Below are 8,877 nucleotides of genomic sequence, written 5' to 3'. Positions count from 1 at the left end.
TTCAGTATTCCACCTCTGGTCTTAAAACAGACTAACATTACGCCGTTCACGCAACCTTGGGGCAAAGAGAGTTGTAGAGGATAATTAAGCGCACAAGACTACAGGATACATAGATTTATTATCAAGAACATGTCGAAACACCACTTGCCAAGCTCATTTTGATAGATATTTATTGACACTGCATGATCATGGAGGGAACTGGATGCATCATCTGACACATTGAGAAATAAACCCCATATGCCTACACGCAGAAGGGGTATCATCATCATAAACTAGACCCGTAAACTAATGAAAATAAAATAAGACACCATCCTTGGAGTAGAGGTTCTTGGTGTCATCAAACAGCAGCCAAGAAAGATCAAGTGGTTTGATTATGCAGCAAATTGAACCTCCACCAGAGTCACAGGATAAAGCTGGCTAGCCAGATACAAGCACAACAAAAGAATGACAATAAAACTCAATTATAGGGGAAAATAATATAATTCATGATCCATTCCGTTATGGATACGTATAATTTACATGCCATCTAAACCAACTTTGCCTTCTCTTTACAGTAAGCCAAGATGTCAAAAATGCAAGCATAGGCATCCACGCCAATCACCTCCTCTGATACACTAGTTACACGCTTGCTAACAGAAATCGGAAAAATCAACTCAGTATATATACTATCAGGTAACACGACTACACAGTTTTGTTTTCTTGCTTAAGAATAGAAGGAAGACAGAACACAGGAGAGGGGAGGAAACATATTTTAAGAGCTGCTATTTTGAATTGGCTGTGACTGGTCCTCTATCGCTGGCGAGTTGAATAGCTTCCTAAGAGAACGGTATTGCAAGCGCACATTCTCCCCAGTTCCAATAATCTTAAGCAAGTACCTGCATGAATGACATTTTATATCAACTTACCTTTCATTAAAGGCACATACCGCAACATTCAAAAGCATGTTTAACATGTAGAATGCACATGTTGACGAGTCACTATAAACCGTCTTTCCTAACTGGGCGCCAGGAATGCCTGTGGGCCAAGGCTGTCTCTGAATAAATATTTAGCACAACCTCATGAAGGCAATATTAGTACGACAACAAATGATAGCAGCAGTAGTAGATGAACGATAAGTTAATTTGAGTTCCCCCTTCACTCTAGATCTCTCCGGACCCCAAGAAGAAAAACAAAACCACGTAACTTCATTTTGGAAGCTTGGAAAGTGCTACATTTGCTTTGACAAGAATACTAAGAATTTCAATTATCCCACAGGAAATCATATGAACAATTCAATTGATTTTTCATTCTCCCACTCTGTCTTGCCCTCATTCACATCCTCGGATGAGCGTGAACCTACCTAAATACCCTGTCCTATCCTGGGATTCCAAACCATGAATTAGGTTATTTCGACTGCTTTTCCCTTCTGCTTTTACACTGACTTCCGCAAGCGACATAACCGTAGAATGCCAAAAACAGAACTTTCCATCCCATTAATTGAACATATCGTAATGAAAGTTGCCCAAGCACAAGACACGCTGCCAATATATGTACAAGGAAATTGTCCCCCAATAATTCAGTTTTTACCCAAAAAAAACCAAAAAAAAAAAAAAAGATAACTCACCAGCCATTAAGACACTGAGATGTAATGACAGCTTCTTTACCAACGAATTTTTCTGGCGTTCTCCTATTACCCTGTAGAGGGTGGAAGTTTACCAGTGTCTCAGATCAACTGACCCAGTGAACAATCCAGAATTGACATCATAAAAAATTTAAAAAATAGACACCTCACCTTAATTATCACCTTCTCATTTACCGAAAAAGGATACTGTACTCCCCGGTTGGATCCATCATCACCAGTAACGTCTCCGTTTTCCTGAACAATCAAGGAGGTAAATATGCATTTCAGATCAAAGAAAAAAAGGTAAACGTGCATTAAGTTTCTCAGCTGGAAGGTCAATCTCTAAATTATTGACGAATTGTTAATTCAGAAGACATGCCAAATTGTAAATGAATGCTTATATTACATGCAGTAATACCACTCCAATAACATGCAAGTGAAAATAAAAGTAGCAATTTTAAAATGATTTTAGAGGTCCATGGCAATTCAAGGGAGGCTGCATACAACAGAAAGCATACTTTTTAAAATGCTTACGCTCATCAAATGCAAATTTATTATCTTACTTACATAGACTTAACTTCAAGAGAAATGACATTTGTCACATATTCCATCAAAGACTATGCTAAGATTCAGAATAACAACAGTTGCAATCTAGTCATGTGATATACCCTGTTTATTCTTCTCAGTGAATCCATTTGATCACCCATTTCTTTCCGACGCTTTCGGAGAACAGCATTATGAAATAACCTTCGGTCATCCTCATGCTTCACTGCTGTGGCAGCTGCTCTTAGAGCTGTGGAGGAAATCAGTCTATCTCAAGAATAATTTAAAATTAACCAAAACGAAGTCAAATGGCAACAAGAAGAAAGAAATTGCACCAGAAAAGATGTAGCATGACCAAGCAGAACTAAGGAGTCTATAGCAGTGTGTGGAGATTGCATAAACAATGAGAATAAAGATGATAAGGAAATAAGTAAATGGGAGGTACCAAAATTGGGGATCAGAGAACTGGTCTCAATATTTGTATTGCAGAGAGTACATCTTGACTGTGACGGAAACAATAATTGTAATTATGATTCTTGTCTCCCCCATCTAAAAGTTACAATTCCATAGTAGAAAGGTAATACAGATGAGACAAAACAAGTACAACCAACATAAGGAAACAGATATACGGATTTTTTTTTTAAAAAAAAAGTATGAAAGTTAACTAGAAAATTACTGCACGTATGGAATTCCAACAGTTCAAGTTGAGAAAACAGGGTCTGGATCCAGGAAGCGTAATGAACTCAGCTAATATTTACAGGCCAAGAAGAGTATTATGTTGGTCTGTGCCTAATAAAGTTTGGGCTCGTTCTACCATCAGATTAAATAACAAAGCAAAGTGTATGGTTTCAAGGCCAGGAATTTTGTTTCCCAAGATATATAAGGAATCTTGCCCTTCAGATTCCTCGCACAAATATGCTCCAAGGAGTACCAATGGTTATGATTGCAATTTAAGAAGAGATAGTAAATTTACCTCGATCCTTTTACTAAAATTTTGCATCCACCCAAATAGCTTGTCATTAATTTGTTTTCCTTTGATGATTCTTTTAAAAATAGGTTAATTGGAGATCGAAAGAAGCATTATTCTGGCATGCTCTCCATAATTATCAATGGTGGGGCAACATATTAGTTAAGGGGTCAACAAGAAGTTAGGCGATATGATCCTTCAACTCCTTTTTTGCATACCCTTGTTGTGCATAGTTTCAGCTGTGCATTCGATAGAAATGTGAGCACCAGGTTGTGTAAAAGCCAGTTCTTGTGTTAAAGCCAAAGAGCAAGTTTTGCACTTGTCGTTTGTTGGTGAGCCTTACTCTCTTTCTACCTATTAACAAGACTAAGGTCATGCTCAATGTCCGTGAAAGGAAAGGATGGAGTCACAAATGGCACTCAACATTGAGTTTGGTTTGATGGAATGGTGCCAGCTGCCATTCCAACAGAATCAATTGGGGTGCCAATGGATTCCATTAATGAAGAAATGGGATCTCACTATTCATCCAGGAATGTAAAGGCAAAAGCCAGAATTTTCCTTTGATAGATGCTTAAGCTACTCCATTTTTGCTATATTCGACATTGAACTCCTTCAGTTAACTCTTAATTTTTTTTAACTCGTAATTTTTTTAGCTATTTTTAGCTTTACTGGAATGGTTGGACCAGCGTATGAGAGAGGGAGAAGAAAATTGAGGCTTGGATTAGAAGTTTTTTCTTTTTTGATAAAATAGTCAATAATATTATATGAAAAAGGGTTGGCACATAAAAACTATCCACACACAACACACACCTACCATACAACAGCTTACAGGAAAGTACACAACACAAAAAATAGAAACCTTGGCTACAACTACAACCATCCAAACAAAAGAATGTGCTTTTAATGTTTCTATTTTGCAGTGTATTCTAGTCTTCTAGACTATACTTATCTCAATTCCATTCTTATTTCTGTCCTACCACCCATCACTTGTAGAAAGATATCCTTCTCTACATGATGCATACCCAGCACAATTTTTCAATTCCCATCTCCATTCCATTAAAAAACTCTTTTACACCAAACTTTGCCTATCCTCTTGCATGCATAGTCCTTGTTTCAAGTCTATGATGTGATTTCAGGCTCTACACTTACAATTAATCTCTGAGCGGAGGTTGCTATGAGTCAACAGTGAAAATATGTTGCCTGCCATATAGTTAAGATGGCTGGTTGTGTTGTTTCACAATCCATCCCCTTCTTTTCACAGAAAATAAAAAGAAGGCCCATACTTAATTGGTTATTCATTTTACTTTATGGAAGAGGCACTCATAATTCATTTATCCCTTTTAGGATCCTATGATTTAGATGATAGCAAAGACACTTAGGTCCTGTTTGGTATGAAACATCGAAATCTATTAAAAAAGTGTTTAGCATGAGAAATTGCTTGTTATATGGGATTGGACAAAACCATGTACATGGACCAGAGAATACCATAGGAGGAGATGGTATTCCCTAATCCCACCTCCATAGGTTTGTCTAAGCCCATATAACAAGTAATTACTCATGCTAAGTATTTTCTTAATGATTTTTCTTAATTCTAGTCAGTCCCTATCCTTCATTTTTAATGTTTCATACCAAACGGGACCTTAATGATTTGAAGGGTGCCTGGCTTTCTTTGGTCATTGAGTCACTTTTCCAACCTTATCCAGGATGCCTACTTGCTATCTCTCCTTGTTCAGAATCCTTATGAGCATAGCTGAGAGAATCGAGAAGATATCCAGGTACTTTTGGATAGGTAGAGTAAAATGTCACTTGGCTAGTCAGAAAGTGTGATGGAAGCCAAAAAAGGACGGGACCTTAGGCTGGTAAAGTTTATCCCTCACACATATACTCCCCCATTTGTCCTCCAATCAGCCATCAATACAACAAATTTATAATCCGCTCACAGTATTTTACACATGCCACATGAAGTCTAATGTTAATCCAATAACCCATTCCCCATATTAACCCCTCCATTGTTCTTTGATACAATAAACATGCCTTCGATATCTAGAGTTTCATAATCCCCCAAGCCTCGGGATCAGTCTAAAACTATCTGGTAAACACCAGATTTACCGGAACATAAAATTCTAACATTAAACATTGGTCTGTAATAGGTTGTCTTGGCTCTACTCATGCTTCGGACACAACATAACTGCCACTTTCATAAGCGGTGAGCGATTATTTCTTAATGCAAATATTTAACCTATATCCATAACAAGACTTGATGGTCATGATGAGATGGATATACTACTTACAGTTTCAATGACTCTCCTTAGCATGAGACCACCAAATGAATGCCCACATGAGACAAGCATGGCATCTTCAAGGAATGCGCCACTAGTGAACAAATTAAAAGAGGAGTAGTAGTAGATACATCAGAACACAGAAGGATCTTAGTACCTGCTAAAATATGCGTTTTTTCTATTGTAATCTTGGGAAAAGAAAAGAAAGAAATCTTTTAGATGCAACAGGGTCCTTTTTAATAGAAAAACAAACAGCTAAATCAATATTTGAAATTAAACTTACGACAAAGGATCTGACAGAACACTTCTCAATGATTGTTCCTTATTCACATTGTTTCCAGCAACCTGTAAGTTAAAAACGCACAGTTTGAACCTTAAATGGCAGAAAAGTTGCACTGAAAGGAAGGTACATGCAAATATTAAAGCCACTAGATACATAAGAGCTTGGCTGATAAGCAGGAGAAATGTTGGGGGAAAAATCTAAATAGTTGGCTTCAGTGGCACAAACCAGGCAATCTAAATCTGACAAGCTTAAAACCACATAATATATTTACAATAAGTCACAAATCCAACAATACAAGTAATGGTTGATTCAGAGGAAACCCAGCAGCAGAATTGCATAAATTTGTGCAAGGTAATTCTGCAGTTCAGCAAAGTGTCCAAGCTGCAGAGCTCAATCGATTGCAATCCAGCTGTTAGGAAAAGAGTTTTTCATGTTTCTTTATAAATCTTTAGAAACCTAAACTTGTATATGAGAAATTGTAAAGCGATTTAGGTTTTGATGGATAGCCAGGTAGGGCAATGAGCCCTCCCAAAAGACACAGTCTGGATATTATTAGGAGAGAGAGCCTAAATTGGCACATGAGAAGTTGTTAAGTATTAGGGTTAGATGGATATCCAAGCCCTCCCCAAAAGACACAACCTGGATATTAGGAAAGACATCTTACATAAGTATGATAAGATCGGCTGCCTATCACTTCTTCTTCAGCAGAAAGGTCATCCATAAACTGGCTTACTGATATTGGAACATAGCTTTGGGGAATAACATGTCCAGCTGCTGCAATTGGAGAACAGTCCAATATAGCATTGCCCTGTGGCATGAGCCTAAACGCAAAAGATGTCCTACAATCACAAAGCTCAAAAAGAACCCAAAATAAATTGCTTGAAATTTCATTTTATAACAATCATATTTTTATTAAAAAAAATTCATATATCAAAACAAGAAGAAAAGCATTAAAAAAATATATTCTCAACCTTCCTCCGTTGTTAGAGCCTAGAAAATAATCAGGAGAAGCTCTATATGATGCGGCAGGACGAAGCCCTGCAGTGGCTTGGCTAAGTGCCTTGCCTGTGAGCAACAAAAGTTCCCCTGGACCAGATCCACAATCTGCCAGATACCAGCGGCCATTGGGGTCACAAACCTAAAGAAAAATATAGAATATTTAGTGGTTATTCAACTGACAGCACATGACTCGATGAACTAGAAGAGACAGGCAGGTTATTCTTTTAAGGTGAGACAAACACGCCTGAACTCTCAGCTTCTACATCAAATACATTAAGAATTAAAAAAAAAAAAAAAAAAAGATACCTGAAGACCAGGAGCGTCTGAAGATATCAATGTCAACAAACCCTTCTCAATTTCACCATTAAGGGTTGGCTTACCGCCTCCAATAGCACCTTTTCCATTTGGCAAGGAAGCGTGTGAGTAGGTTGCAACAAGAACTGATGAGGACACCTCATTAGCAGGCAATGGGGTATCATCAAGCAAATGGTTAAAAACACTGCACCAAGTAAATATTTGTGAATACAAGATTAAATATATTATACTTATGCAATACGTGTAAACTAGAAAGAAGATCCACAATCAACATCCTTACTCGCTTCGAAGACGAAGATGCCTTGCAATGGCACACAAAGTAGAACGAGCTGCCTTTCCCATGCACCTAAAAATATCAGTCATGCATGGGGGGATGAATCCCAGTCTTCCAAAGCCCTAAAACAGATAGGGCAGAAATATTATAGAAGCGATAATAGCAATGACAGGAAACATCATCCAGCCCAAATTAAAGATGTCGAAGCCTTCAAATGAAGTTTAAACAATCAGAAACTTGCCGCTCCCTTCCCCGCTCCGCCATGAAATAAACAAAGAAAAAGAAAAAAAATCTAGTTCCAAAACAACAAAGGTGTTACCTGTTTCAGATAAAGATGCATGTAAAGATAAAAATATGTAAAACATAAGCATAACTCAGGGACAGTAAAACACTAGTGATCAAGGTATAAAGCGAGCAATAAAAACGGTTTACAGGTGGGATAAGTTTCAATTAAAATAAGCGATGCAATTCTGCTTTCGGGTACATAAGAAAAATTATAAGAATGCACTAAGATGAGTCCAATGAATTGAATGCATCTACCAAGCAATACGCCAATGTTTCAGGTCCTATCAACCGAGTGCATTATAATTATAGCCAAAATAAGAAAGAAAGAAAGAAGAGCAGAGCATGACGAATTTGGTACTCATATTAACAGAGAATCATGTGAGCCCATAGCCCCCATACCTTCCTGCCCTGTACATGTGAACCCCACGGCTTCCCTTCCCACCACCCAGATGGGCCCTGCTCCGAAAAAACAGTCTCGAACCTTCCAATCCACATCTCATCAGAGCAGTATCCTCGCTGCCCAATTCGATCAAGGCAGCATTATGCCTCATCAAAGACCCTGACAGTGCTTCCACTGCTGACATAGGACCCACATGGAGCTCCGTCGTATTGGGCAATATCCGAGAGTCGGACTCTAGGCAACGGGCAGGCAGGCGGCGCTGTCAAAGCCGGCTCAGCAGCAGGGTGCGTGGCGGAGATGGGCACCACTGGTCCAATAACATGATCGGGTGGCAGCGATGGCAGATGCGTTTGGCGGAGGGGAGCAGAGAGAGGGGCGACAAGAGGGAGTGAGGAAGATAACTGGGACTGGGGTAGAGGTGTTGCAGAAGGCGGCGACCTAAGGGAGGAGGTGGTGGTGGCCGAGGAGGACTGAGGATCGTTGTTGAGCTGTGGCACCAGTGCAGATGGATTCTGCTGCTGCTGCATGATCACCACCATCTATCATTCTGAACAGTCTTTGAGAATTAGGGGTTAGTGCTTATGAACATTCATCACCTAGATGGTTTAGTTAGGGTTTTGCGGGGATCATTTCTGGGGAGCTTTGAGGCTGCTTCAGTTATACAGTGGCGGAAGACTTGGCTCGTTAAGTGGCAGTGATTTTGAGCCATTTTTTTAACTCTCAGCTACTCAGGGGGCTTGAGGTTTCGGTGGGAATCCATGGGGTTCCGTTGCGGTCCGGATGGCACCCATTTAACTGTTTTTTCAGCGTTTATCACTTTCCCGTCAAGCCAACATCGACTCATGAATTGGAATGAACGTAAATAGGAAAATTTGTGATAAATCCCGTTAAAGAATTAATTGGTAAATGGTAATAGATTGTACAAGAGAATA

General features: G+C 39.0%; 1 pseudogene; it reads right to left on the bottom strand.

Moving 5' to 3' along the window:
- Positions 1-428: 428 nt before the first annotated feature.
- Positions 429-8,652, bottom strand: LOC114724684 (uncharacterized; annotated as a pseudogene).
- Between the last annotated feature and the right edge of the window lie 225 nt (positions 8,653-8,877).

Source organism: Neltuma alba, unplaced genomic scaffold, assembly GCF_004799145.2.
Source record: "Neltuma alba isolate B1F8T4 unplaced genomic scaffold, ASM479914v2 tig00012195_pilon, whole genome shotgun sequence".
Lineage (NCBI taxonomy): Eukaryota > Viridiplantae > Streptophyta > Magnoliopsida > Fabales > Fabaceae > Neltuma > Neltuma alba.
Note: the sequence above shows the minus strand (reverse complement) of the source record. Positions and strands in the feature narration are given on the sequence as shown.